We start from the raw sequence: 13940 nt of genomic DNA on the forward strand, positions 1-13940 counted from the left end.
TTTAGATATATGTATATGTAATAACAAAGCTTTCAAATTAATTCTGAATTTTATATAAGGGTTGGATGAAAGTGATAGAAGAAGCTTTGTGATAATATAATATCAGCATATGGAACATTGGAAAGCCTATTTCACCTGATGTGTCATGTGTATATGTGAGTGAATATGTAGCAATGTATAGATATGTGCATGTGCAGACATCTATGCAACCCTGAAATCCATTTTTTGAAATATGATTTTTAAGTTCAACTCTAAGGAATACATATTTTATGCATACAGGAACACTTATAAAAGACACAGGTTGAGAACAGCTCATCTAGAGAATGTGCTGCCATCATAATGGGCTGAGCAGCAGTTGTGGGGGAGGGAGGAAGCCTTCGACCTATGTGTACAAAACTCCTCCTTCTTTTGTCTCATATTAATCTGATTGTGTGTGTGTGTGTGTGTGTGTGTGTGTGTGTGTGTGTGTGTGTGTGTGTGTTTTCTTGGAGAGTTTGCTATTGAAAATGGCTCCCAAGCCTAGTGGTGAAGTGTCACCTAGTGTTCCTAAGGGTAAGAAAGCTGTGAGGAACCTTACGGAGAAAATGCGTGTGTTAACTAAAAATCATTCTAGCATGTGTGATAGTATTGTTGGCATGAGTTTAGTGTTAATGAATCAATAATACAAAGTAGATGAATTCTATTTAAAGAGAAATATTTGTTAAAGCAAGATACATATTGGTCAGTTAATACAAATGGTGGCCAAAGTCTGGCAGGAAACCAACACTATATTTCCCCAAGGAGCAGTCGTTCAGTATTTGTTAATTCAGTGCTCACTTAGATATATAGACCCAAAATACTGTGATTAATGAAAATCAATGGAGTTCTCCAAATATTTTCTGCTTTTTAAAATTTATTTATTTATTTATTCTGCTTTTCAAGAGCATTTATCCATTTAATTCTCTGCAAATGATTTAGGGGTACTTATTGAACAGTTTCTTCCTTTTTACTCATCTGTAATGACATTTCTATTATATAGGAAGCTCCCCCATGCACATGGCTCTCATTTTAGACTCCTTGTTAGCATCCGCTGATCTCTAGGGCTGTTTTCTCACCAATGCTTCATGTGTCGAATACTACAGATTTATAATTTTCTGGCTTTCTGGCAGCATGTGCCCTGCTCTCACCTGGATTTCTGGCGTTTCTATGCTCCTTTCACCCTCTGTCCACACATTAGAAACAGCTTGTCAGATCTGTGAAATCAGCTACTGGATGGTAATAGGAATTGCATCATTGCTAAATTAGCCTTTACTTTAGTGACTCTTCTTGCTCATAGACAGGACATACTTTCCAATTATTTTAGAATTTGTTCATCTACTTTAATGAAGAAGTTTGTGTCATTTCTATAATCCTTAAAAAGATTAATGCCAAGGTGACGTCCTGGGCATATTCGAAGGAAAAGGGGGTGGGCAAGGGAGAAATAATGAAATTAAAATCTCAAAAAATAAATAAGACAAAAATGGTTTATGCCACGTTATATACAATGTGAATTTTGTATTGCTATTCTATTTCTTTCTTTTTTTTAATCTTCTTGCTTGCATCCCACACAGAGTTCTATTTTAGAGTCTGGCTGATTCTTTTCTAGTCTTCAGATACTTTATGCGTTTCTTGTATGACCTGTATGGATCTGTGGAGGGGAGCCTATTTATGTGTGTGTACTATGTGCAGACACTTGATCAGTCTGGATTGTTCGCTTGTGGGATTTGTAATTTTCCATTGTTAGTTCATCATTAGTAGCACTTTTTGTTGTTTCCCCATATGTTTGTATGTCTGGAATATTCCATGATATTTGGGATGAGGGAGCTTTTCTTCCATGTCTTTGACTTGTTCCCAGGGGTATCAGTGCTTAAGGAGCTGGTCTTATGTAACTTTTTAGTCTGGAGTCTCTGAATTATGTGGGTAGAGTTGAAAGCAGAATGAATTGTAGCCCTGTGGTTTTAAATTCTCAGAGAGCTTTTATTATTTTCCCACCCAAAGCCCCGTGGCCCCATAGTTTCTCTTGTTTTTAAGTCTTTTCATAAATAAAATAGTTCTTTGAGGGGCTTGGCTTTATATGAAGTTCTTGGTTTAATTCTTTACCCCCTAAAGCCCAAAGCCTTATTTCCTGTGCCCATGTAGGGGTATTAAATCCTAAACCCCTAGGTTCTGCAGACAAATACCCCCCTGTTACATCAAGCATTCACTCTTCTGCTTTTGCTTTTCCCCCTTTGTTTCCTGCACCTAGGGGCTGGCTTTTATTATTTGTGAGCCCAGTTGTACATTTTAAATAATCATGGTAGATTTTACTCAGTGTATCTAGGTGATTATAATAAAAGGATTTTCATGTTGTCTGAGTTCCTATATTACTAACAGTGATAAGTAGAGTTTTTGCACTTTTAGTCCGATAATAGACTGCATTCATAGTATTTGTTAATGATCTTTAGACTTATTTTTATCCAATGATTAAATGTTCATAATATACAATGCATTTAGATTATATAATGTGTCATTTATTGGCCACAATTTTAAAACCTTGGTAGGATTTCTGAATTTCTGCAACAGATTTCATATAAATGGCATCATATTGTATTTTTTAAAAAGGCCACGCTTTATTCTTTTTACTTTGCCTTCCCAAGCTTTAGCGTGGCCCTCATCCATTCTTCTTCACACACAGAAGACATACTAACCTAACACATATTTACTCTCTGAATATAAATCTGTATTAGACCATTTATATTCTCATAGATGTATATATCTATGTACACTGTAAGACAATAACAGAACTATTCTTTTGTACTGCATTGAAAATGGGATTAGATAACCATTTTTTTGCATTCTTCTTTTACTGTTGGATGGATGGCACTGAAGGCCCAGGGAACTGTTCCAATTCCTGCTTTTTATCCTTTGAATGCTGATACATTTGAATTTGCCCTCCTGCCCCCCAACAAAGTTCATGTGTCGAAAACTTAATCTCGAAATTCATATGTTAATGATTTTTAGAGAAAGGTCTTCTGGTAAATAAGTAGAATTCGAAATGTCCACCAGAGTGAGAGATCTGTGATGGCGTTAGTGACTTTATAAGAGGGAGAGACCCGAGCTAGTACAGGCCTTCTCTGCTAGGTGACGGCATCTACCATGTTAGACTGCAGTAAGACGGCCTGCACCATATGCTAAAAACACTCCAAAAACACGCTCTTGAACGTCCCAGTCTTTAAAACCATGAGCCAGATATACTTCTATTGTTTCTAAATTATCCAGTTTCGGGAAATTTGTCCTAAGCACCAGAAAATGGATGAAGACCAATCACCAGGCCAGTGCTTAATGGATTTCGACATGCAATCAGCACCCAACCAAGAATAGAATATTGTGCTGTCAACATGGCTAAGTGAATGAGGGCACTTGCCACAAAGCCTAATGACCCGAGTTCGATCCCTGGAGCCTCCATTTGGAAAGAGAGACCTTACTCTCCAAGTTGTTCTCTGACATCTACATGCAGACTGTGGCACCTGTGCACTCGCACACCACAAAGCAGGTATACAATAAATAAATATGAAAATAATTTTAAAATTAGAGTATCCCCAGTGCCCCAGAGTCACTCCCATCTATTCCTCTTCCAACCTAAGGTACCCATTTAACAACATAGATTTCTTCAGTCCTTTTTGGAATTTTATAGAAAGGAAGCCATTCAATAGTATCCTATAATATAACATTATTATTTATAGCACTCCTAATGTACTTACTTTACGTCCTGATGACTGCAGAATATCTCATTATGTGAATATATCAGAATTTATTTATCCATTTGCTGATAGGCCTTGCAGCTATTGTGGACAGTACTGTCATGAACATTTTTGTTCATTAATTTACTCTTTTTAACTACCATAAAAATATTCAGTGCTGTGGAGGACTACTTTAATTAAGTCACCCTGCTTCTGCTGTGTTTAATGGGATGCTTTATATTGATGGTAAACTTGACAGGGTCTAGAATTACCTTGGAGACCTATCTCCAGGCACATCTGTGGAGAATTCTCTAGATTAGGTTAATTGGCGTAGGAAGACTGGTCTTAACTATAGGCAGCACCATTCTATCGGCTGGCATCCTGGGTATATCATAAAGGAGAGGGTTGAGCATAAACATCCATCGCCCTCTGCTTCCTGATTGTAGGTTCAGTGTGATTAGTTAATTACCTTATGTTCTTGACCACTAAGGTAAAACTTCAAAAAGTTTTATGCATATTGAGCACACAAGGGAATGTCGATCTATCCCTAATGATGGCTTAGATTCTCAGATAGCTAACCGGGCTCATCTATTCCTTGAGTGGCTGGAAAATTTGAGCCTATTCATGTACTTAGATTTTCTCTTTGATAAATTATTTCTTCATGTTTTGGTTACCTTTTCTTTTGGTTTATATATCTTTTTCTCAGCAATGTGAATTAATCCTAGCTGGGCATGGTGACACATGCCCTTACTTCTAGCACTCTAAAGCCTAAAGCAGGAGGATTACAAGCTAGTAAGCCAGCAAGATCCTAACTAAAAAGAGTTAACAACTTAGTTGTTTTCATTGAAAAGTATTTCTGTGACTACTATTTCTATGTTGATTTTGTTCATGTTACTTTTGGCTATATAATATATATATGTACATATATACATGTATATATATACATATATATAGTGATTCCATTCATATTTCCTTTAATTACTTCTGCTTTTATAGAAGGTGTTCCCAATTTCTCTAGAGCATATATTTATTCTCTGGAATGTTCTTTCAAGATGCTTATTTTTTACATTTAGGTCTTTATAGTACAATAATTTACTTTATATGGTATAAATGTGCTTTATTTCTATGTTTTTATGGTTCCTCTCTCCTTTTCAATACTGGGGAGTGGACCCAAGGCCTGGATGGAGTCAAGCAAATGCTCTGCCCTTTGTTCAACCCCCTCTATGGTTTATTTTTATATTCTTCTCCACAGGTACCCTGTCATGCCAGCCTTGTTTATTGACTAGTCCACATTTTTCCTCCTGTTGGAAATGGATGGTTGTAGTGGTCATGTACTAATTTCCCAAATATATCAGTATTTAATTTAGATTTTCTAGATACATCTATTAGTTTTGTCCATTTTCATACTAATATGTTTATTTGATTTTTAGTGCCTTGCTAGACAGCCATGATCTCATTCTACTGCCCTTTACAGTTTTCTTAGCTATTTCCAGACATTTACTTCTCTATAGGAAACTTAATAAAACTTTATAAAGTTACAAGAAAACCCCTGCTACTGTTATTAAGCTGGGTGTGACTGTTCGTGCCTGTAATGCATAAGGCTCATGGCAAGTTTGAGCTACACAATGAATTCCAGTCCAGCCTGCAACTCCAGAAACAAAACCAACACACAAAACAAAAGTCTCCAGAAGATTCCAACTGTAATGGAATACAATGTATATAGTACATTTGGACAATTTTATATTTTTATGATAACAAGCATATCTATCATTTGTTCATCAATTATTTTCTTTTATGTCTTATGTTTCTTTTCTTATTCCTAAATATTTTATATTTTCACAGATTGAAAACGAGATTTCAGTTTCACGTGCATTTTAGGTACTTAGTGTTAGGGTAAAAGAGGGAAAAAGCTGTTTATTGGGTTATTGTGGTATCTACTATCTAGTCTCCTTGGGAGATATTGCGATTAATTCTAGTATCTCTTGCATTTTCGAGCCACACAGTTACAATATCAGTAAATTTAATTTATTCTTATTTTAAGTTGTCACATTTAGCAAAACCACAGAATGACCAGGAAACCAAATTTCGTATAAACAATGAGAAGTTTTTGTCTTTTAAGATAGGAGCTTTCTTTTATTGTAGCATAGAATTTACACATAGGAAATTCTATTTTTACAAAGAAAACTACTTTGTGCTATAAAAATGAATAAAAATTCCACTTCAGGATAGAACAAAATGTTCAAAGAGAAGTAATCTTAAGGGCAGCAATTCTCAGATGCAAAGTATTACTGCATAACAAATATAGCAACAAAATTTTTTACAGCTCTTGATATTTATTAAAAATTAGTACATTGGTCAAATATAGTATTGATAACTGAAATCATGTCTTGTGATTTTAGTGCTTTTTTTAAATGAAAGTGTGTCCTTTTTCCTTTGATTTGTTTTGTATTTGGGAACAAATTCTCCCTATGGAGCCCAGGCTGGCCTCGAACTTGAAATCTGCCAACCTTCCTACCTCAGCCTTCCAAGGGCTGTTATTATCAGTGTGATCTATACCCTATTTCATATTTGGGAAATATGCACGAAAGTATTCACTGTTAGTTTGAAATTCCAATTTATCTGGATGAGGTGTATTTTACCGGGCACCAGTGATATTGCTTGCTATTTATCTTCTTTTTATGCTGCATTTGCTGAAATCTATAAAAACTATATCTCTCACCTAGGATGCACATTAGTATGAACCAGGAATTCTTAAGTCCAGATGGTTAATTGAAGATCTATGTATTTTTAAAAGTTCCCTATATAGTCTAATATACACCCAATGTTGAGGATCACTATCTTAATATTAAATAATAATGATCTAAGCATACATTAAGAATCTAAGTCAAAAATCAGGTGTGACAACACAAACTTTTCATCCAGCGTTCTTTTTTTTTTAATTCTTTTTTTTTCGGAGCTGGGGACCGAACCCAGGGCCTTGTGCCTGCTAGGCAAGCGCTCTTCCACTGAGCTAAATCCCCAACCCCTACAACACAGACTTTTGATCCTCACACTGGGGAGGTAGAGTCAGATGGATCGATGTTGGGATCAAGGCCAGCCTTGTTTACAGAGTGAGTTCCAGGATAGCCAGGACCACACAGGGAGATCCTGTTTTTAAAAAAATAAAAATAAAAGAATCTAAGTCAAATATGTTCCAGTGGAAGGCCCCTCATATAAGACTATACAGGCAAAAAAAAAATGGAATTGGTGACTTAACGAAACAAGACACTAAGTAGGGTAGGTAGGAAAGGGGGTGGATCCAAGAGGAGTTGGAGAGAGAGAGAGAGAGAGAGAGAGAGAGAGAGAGAGAGAGAGAGAGAGAGAGAGAGAGAGAGAGAGAGAGAATGATCAAAACACATGGTACACGATCCTCAAACAAATCAACTATTTAAAAGAGATCAATTAAGTAGTGAGATAAAAGGTGTAGGAGATGTTATGATGACTGGACCCTTCCATATGACCAACTGCTTGTAAAAACTAGGACTTCATGAGTCTAATTACTAGTTGGAGGAACAGGACCTGAGTTACACCTCTAGCCTCAGGAGGAGCTGTGACACCTTGAATTGCCAGGAGGTCATTAATTATTAATTATCTAAGCCTGGATCCAAGATCCCTAAGCCACGTAAGATTATTATGTAGTAGGATGCTTTTTAATTTAAAATAGGAAAGGAAGGGGGGGGAAGAGAGGGAGGGAAATGATAAACCATTGCCCTTTCCTCTAAGAGGCAATCCAAATGGGCCAACCACCTGGACAGCCATGTCTCTGGCCAATGTCCACTCTCACTCAGTCTGTGTGAGACTTTAGTCTTCTGTACAGTTTTCACCTGGTTCTGTTACTAGGACATCACTTCCCACCTTCTGTCCTTACAATCTCCATTGGAAGAATCCAGACCAGGCATGCAGAACAGAGTGTAAAAGATAGGTACCATTTACAATAAGAGTGGACAGTGGCCAAAGGGGCCGCTCGCTGTGGAGGAGAACATGGACTGAGTGAGAGCAAGAAGTAAGAGGCGTTCATACTTCACCAGTCCTGGTGAAGACTGATGCTTCTCATCCTTGTCTCACAGCTGATCCTGCAAGCTGGGGCCAGTGTGCTGTTAAAGCTGTGAACACCCACTTTAGTTCTCAGGACAGACTCTCTCCAGATTAGAGCCTCACTGTTGGAGATGTTTGCTCTTACCTGGGCAGGGCCTGTGGGCTGCCCTACAGGCTTTGCTGTTCCTGGAGTTCAAGGCAATTGCAGGTTTCAGTCAATGCCTTATTTTTTGTCTTTAGTATAGAAGGGGAATGAAATAGGGTAGTGTCAGTGGGTGTTTAGACAGACCTATTGAGGAAGTAACATGCAAAACCAAGCAGGAGTCTGACTCAAATTTAAGGAGGTAGGTACAGGAGAGCCAGGCTTTCAGGGCCTTATGGGCCAAAGTCATGAGTCGGGGCGTTTCTGCAAAAAACGCTTTCTAAGTTGCTCTTCCAATGGCCTCTACCATGAGTGGTTTTGGAGCACTTCAAGAACACAAAAACAAAAAAACTCAGGGACTTTCTGATTCGCTTGCCTCTATTTCCTGAATGATTGGATTACAGGCACGTGCTACTACATCCTCAATCTGTGGTGCTGGGGAACAGAACCTAGGACTCTGTACATGCTAATTAGTCTACCGACTGAGTTGTGTCTTCAGTCATAAGTGCCAGCATTTGTGTGTATTGACCCTCTGAGATGGGGGGCTATTTCCTTCCACTTCTTTCTTATCCCAGTCATTTCCAAGTCTTCCTTTTATTATGTAGCCCAGGCTGGCTTCAAACTAATGGTATCACCAAGAACATCCTCAAATTCTTCATCGTCTGGCCTCCCCTTCCCAAGTGTTTGGATGACAGATGTGCTCTACCTTGCCTGCATGTTCAGGTCTTTTCTCTAAAAATTGTCTTCTGATTTCTGTTGAGTTATAATTTTGCTGTTTTTCTAATTTTGTAAAGATTGACATAGAGATTTAATTTGTAAAGATTATTTAAAATAATGAAGACATTCAAGGCTACAAAATCTCCTTTGAGCACTGCTTTCACTGCATGCATTGCCCTTAGTGGGAAGTGGTCCCCTTTACACTGTTTTCTAAGAACGAATTTCCTGTTGATTTTCCTCTCAGTTTTCTGGAAGCAAGTTCCTTATTTTCCCCCATTTAAAAGATTCCATATTTAAATGTGGTCATTGTTTGATTTTTTTTTCCCTTGAAGTCTTAACTGTCTTTGTGGCCACGAATCCAATCTATGGTTATACATGCTTTTTATGTGAAGAATATATAATATCGTAAAATGTGTATTTGTTTTCACTCCATTTACTGGCATGCAATTCTGAAAACCCTTTCAATCTTCCCAGTGATATGCCCTTTTGCATGCTAATGAGCTCACTGCCCCTCAGCCTGAGAAAGTGCCTGATTGGGAGCTAGGCTCTGAAAAAAAAAAAAAACTGACGTAGGATTACAGTCCCGGGGCTTTTAGCTCCATCCACCAAGCTCCAGAGAGGAGAGGGGGACTCAGCTCCTCGTTAATGGCCAAGACTTTAATCAGTTCTGCATATGTAATGAAGTCTTCATGGAAACCCACAAAGTACACGGCTTAGAGACCTTCCTAAAGCCAAACCTGTAGAGTCTCTTGGATGCCCTTCCCAGCATGATTTCTCTGTGCACCTCTCCGTATCCCTTGTGACATCTTTTCTATTAAAGCGGTAACTGTGTTTCCTTGAATTATGGGAGGCACTCTGCCATATTAATCTAACCCGAGTTGGGGGCTGTGGCAACCCTAATGGATAGTTGCCAGGTTAGAAGTGCTTGTGAGTGGCTTCTGGAGCTGGGTGCGGGGGTTGTTGTAGTCCTGTGGGACTGAGCCCTTAGCCTGTGGAGTCTAACCCTATTTTCAGTAGCTAGCATCGGAACTGAATTGAATTAGAGAATGCCCAGATGGTGTCTGCTGTAGACTTGCTTCTTGATGGGCATGGAACCTCCCCAAACATCTGGTAACAGGACTATTTTGTGTTGTGAGGGTATGGTAGGAGAAACTGAATTTGAGCAAAAATATTATATATATCTTGCATACACAGGAAAACCCTATGCATTTGCTTTTACCATAAATTATTAATTGTGTTCATTATTTTATACCCTTGCTAACATTTCAGTTGTTAGATATATGTAGTTCTTATTTCTGTTGTATGTGTGTGCTATATGCATACGTAGCTATGTGCACATATACAAGTATGCATCCATATGTGGGTCAAAGGTCAACGTTGGGTGTCTTTCTCTAATGCTTGCCACCTTTTTGACCCAGGGTCTCTCACTCAGGAAGCTCTCATGGAGCTTATAGATTCATTTACACTGGCTGGTTAATGAATCCTGGTGACATGTCTGACTCTGCTGGTTGTAGACCTACAGTGTTATTCAGTCTTTTGTATGGATGCTGAGATCTGAATTCAGGAACTTATGTGGTTTTTATTCTATTTCTGCCATAGATATACTGTCCTTTTGGGGAATATTTTGAGCTTTAACTTTCTTCCTATCTCTGCTTTTGCTGATTACTTATTATTCTTTTCTAAATGCTTTTTTCTGAGTTAAAACTTTTTATGAGATTTATTTATTTTTAGTTTATTTGTATGGGTGTTTTTGCACACATGCAAGTCTGTATACCACATGCATGCAGTGCTCGCAGAGGCCAGAAGATGGAGTCAGATCCCCTGGAACTCAAGTTGCTGACAGTTGTGAGCTGCCCTGTGAGAGACTTAAACCAGAATCCTCTAGAAGAGCAGTCAGTGCTCTTCACCACTGAGCCTTCTCTCCAGCTTCCTTTCTGAAAAATTCTTGGGCATTTTATTTTGAATTTTTATTATTTTATGCATTTTTTTCTATAAGAAGCATATATCTGAATTTTTTAAACTCTGACAGACTCCTTTATTGGGAAAATTCAATGTCATCACCCTTGGTGAATAAACTGACTTGTTTGCTTTTACTCAGAGCATTGATTTTTCAGGTTTAATTAAATTGCCATTTATCTCACCACCACCCCCACCACCCCCATCACTATACACTCTAGACAAATAGAATTTTCTGTTCTGTTCTGTTCTGTTTCGTTTTGTTTTGTTTTGTTTGACAAAACCTTGCTGTGTAGCCCAGGCTGGGGAGGAACTGAAAATCCTCCTGCTTCTGCCTCTCAGTGCTACCATACACAGCATTTGATGAGATTTTTAAAGTTTTCATTTTGTTGTTTTATTTTGAGACCGAGTTTGGCTGTGTGTCTCGGGCTAACTTTGAACTCATTATGCAGCCCAGGCTGGCCTTGAATTCAGAATCACGTTGTCTCAGCCTCTTCAGGGCTAGGGATTACAGGCATGTGCCTGGCTCTAAAAGGTCTTCTGCATGACATTTAAAGTGAAAGGTAACAGATGAATTTGTGGAGTCGGAAAGTCAAGCTGATATCCTTTGACTCCAATCCAAGTGCCCTTTCCACATTATTGGGGATTCAGAGCAAGGACAAGCATTTCTAATTAAAGAACCGGGCTCCAATTTAGCTCAGCATAGGTGGGTGGCTCTGGCACATCAACTAGGGTCTCTGATGGGACAGACTGAGCATGCTAGGTAAATAAGCATATTGTGTGGTAAGCCTATCAGATGGCGAGCACAGAAGGTGATAAGCATATTAGGTAATGAGCAGTGCATTGGGGATCAGCATATCAGGAGGTGAGTATGGGAGTAGGTGCTAAGCACTTATGTAGGAATAGCTGACTGCCAGTGTTCAGTGCGCCCCCGTGTCTGCTAAGGAAGAATGAGAAGTCAGTTGGATGTGTTTTCCAGGTGGTCCCTCAGGAGGGTCCTGGACTTCCTGTCTTAGAAATGTGTTTTCCTAGTGTGGGATTTGGGGCTTCTCAGACCAAGGGCAGAACTTTAGAGTCTGTGTCTAAAGGGTTAAATAGGTGACAATTCTGGGGAAACTAATGACTATCACCATGAAGTGCAGTCTGGATTGTCAGAGTGTGTGGTCTACCTTGGAATTGTGTTCTAGGCTTTGTCCCTAGCATCGTTCCTTTTCAGAAGAATACATGGCTCAGATGTCATTATGTGCGGATATCCTATGGTGAGATCAGAGGACATCCCTACCCTGCCACATTATCCCTTTGTGGGGTCCCTGAACTATTGGGGATGGAAGTTTTCTTAAAGGAAGCCTGTTGGATATTGCCATAAGCTTTTCAGAGAATGTTCTTGGAGCTCCGAACAAGATTATCTTGGGCCAATGAAAATGTCACAATTCTTTGTTCTTGGCAAGAATCCCAGCTCCTTCAGCTTGGGAACACCATTTATCCTACACCAAATGGAAACTTCATCTGGGTATTATGCTCATCTCCAATTAATAAATTACAAGAGAACAAGTTAATTCATCACTTGAAGCTTGGTCCATAAAGACTGTCCAACGCATAGGAAATATAGGACGATAAAGCCATTCCTTATTGGAGCAGAGGTCTGTTTCTCTGAGGCCACTTGCATGTTGGGTGTGAGTAGATGAAATAGCTCCCAGGGAATCTGTCATTGGAATGGCCCCCACCTCTGGAGAGATCCAAATGAAGTGACAGTGTTAGAACTTGAAGTGCCTCCAATATGTTGAGTGATGAGAATGGCTTTGTCACGGCTATAGGGACTCTTAGTCCATAGCCTGGCATGGCCCAAAGTGGCAGAGAACCATGGGAATGCATGAAGGAGCCTCGCTCAGGGTTGCTGTTAATTACGTGGTGGAATCAACGTTTCCTCGCTCATAGCAAAACTGACCAGATAGGGTGCAGCTTCCCTCCCTTGGGAATGTCATCTCTGCCCAGTCTCCTGACCATGGTTTTCTGCAAAGCTCCCTTGGTGTTCAGTAATGCCACTGAAGGGCTGGTGACATTGATGTCAGTGATGAAAACAGCAGACCCTCAGCTTGTCCTCTACGCACCATTCTCAGCCTTCCCATCACTCGCTAACATTTTCTAGCCATCCTGTGAGGAAAGGGCTATTGTCATTGCCCTTGATTCACAGAGGACAAAATAGAGACCCAGAAAGCTTAAGCAGAAGTTGGAGGCTGCATGTGGTCACTATACTGCCTGGTACTTGGTCTCTGAATTGCCCGAAAGCTATTTATGAGACTTCATTTGAGTTATCTGAGTCCAGAACCTCAATCTCCTTCTCTTTCCCCAGTTTTATGTTTAAATGTTTTATATATATTACAACAGTCAAAATGGTCAGGTTTCCCTCTATTTTATTTCCTGTCTCTGGGAAGCCTAAGGTGCCATCCACCCCAGGGGAGGAATCCCTAGGGCTAAAGAAATGTTAAGTGTCTAGGATAAGTATCTGCCCCAGTCTCAAGGTTCTTTCTGGCTGTTCAAGTGCCCCTTAGCAATGTCCATCCTTGATGCTAAAAGAACAAATAGGGGACAGTAATCCTGAACTGAAGTATAAAGTCCCCCAATTCAGCAAATATAAATGGAAACTCTGAGGCCGTGTGATTCACTTTGCCAATATGACTCATATTCTGCTAAGGTTTCCATGAACAATATGTTCACAGTCTGGTTTAATTATAGCCTAGATCTGCCACTGCCTCGGTGAGCCCTGGAGGCACCCAGCCCTCACCCCCAGTGTTGCCAGTTGAAATGTCTCCCAGGGAGAGAGGACACTGGAAATGGATTTCTGCCAGTTCTATTGGTCACCTGGCATAGTGGACAGCTTCTACAGGGGGCTCAGTGAGAGATGGCACCCCAAAGGGGTTGGAAAAGCATGTGCTCACTGGGTGCTTGAATTGCTGGGGCTTCCCCTCCATGTAGAGTTGAGATTCACAAGCACCCAGTGTGGGTGTTTGGAGTGATCAATTGAGAGAAAGAAACAGGGTTGAGTCAAAGCTCCTGCAAGCGAGGGTGGAGGGAACCCCGAGGCTGCCTGATGAGCTTGGGGGTGGTTCTACACACGGGCCTGGTAACAGTGGACAGAAAATGAAAACCAAACCCTGTCCTGTCCACTTTACAGGCACTTCGTCATTGCAGTGAAAGGCAGGGGTTCCTGAGTGGGAAAGGAATCAGTTTACAAATGGAGAGTGGAACTCTGGTTTCTTCACCCTCTTATGCAGCTATTAGTGTTTCAGAGGCAGCAGGAGCTGGCTGCCATGAGT

This window comes from Rattus norvegicus, chromosome X (assembly GCF_021556685.1).
Source record: "Rattus norvegicus strain SHRSP/BbbUtx chromosome X, alternate assembly SHRSP_T2T, whole genome shotgun sequence".
Lineage (NCBI taxonomy): Eukaryota > Metazoa > Chordata > Mammalia > Rodentia > Muridae > Rattus > Rattus norvegicus.